This window comes from Piliocolobus tephrosceles, chromosome 1 (assembly GCF_002776525.5).
Source record: "Piliocolobus tephrosceles isolate RC106 chromosome 1, ASM277652v3, whole genome shotgun sequence".
NCBI classification, from domain to species: domain Eukaryota; kingdom Metazoa; phylum Chordata; class Mammalia; order Primates; family Cercopithecidae; genus Piliocolobus; species Piliocolobus tephrosceles.
The window spans coordinates 40720631-40721253 of NC_045434.1; positions in this window are offsets into that span (position 1 = coordinate 40720631).

Sequence of the window (623 nt, forward strand, 5' to 3'; positions counted from 1 at the left end):
ACTCTACAAGCTAGAAGAGAGTGGGGGCCAATATTCAACGTTCTTAAAGAAAATAATTTTAAACCCAGAATTTCATATCCAGCCAAACTAAGTTTCATAAGTGAAGGAGAAATAAAATTCTTTACAGATAAGCAAATGCTTAGAGATTTTGTCACCACCAGGCCTGCCTTACAAGAGACCCTGAAGGAAGCCCTAAACATGGAAAGGAACAACCGGTACCAGCCATTACAAAAACATGCCAAAATGTAAAGACCATCGAGGCTAGGAAGAAACTGCATCAACTAATGAGCAAAATAACCAGTTAATATCATAATGGCAGGATCAAGTTCACACATAACAATATTAACCTTAAATGTAAATGGACTAAATGCTCCAATTAAAAGACACAGACTGGCAAACTGGATAAAGAGTCAAGACCCATCAGTCTGCTGTATTCAGGAGACCCATCTCACATGCAGAGACATACATAGGCTCAAAATAAAGGGATGGAGGAAGATCTACCAAGCAAATGGAGAACAAAAAAAAGCAGGGGTTGCAATCCTAGTCTCTGATAAAACAGACTTTAAACCATCAAAGATCAAAAGAGACAAAGAAGGCCATTACATAATGGTAAAGGGATCAAT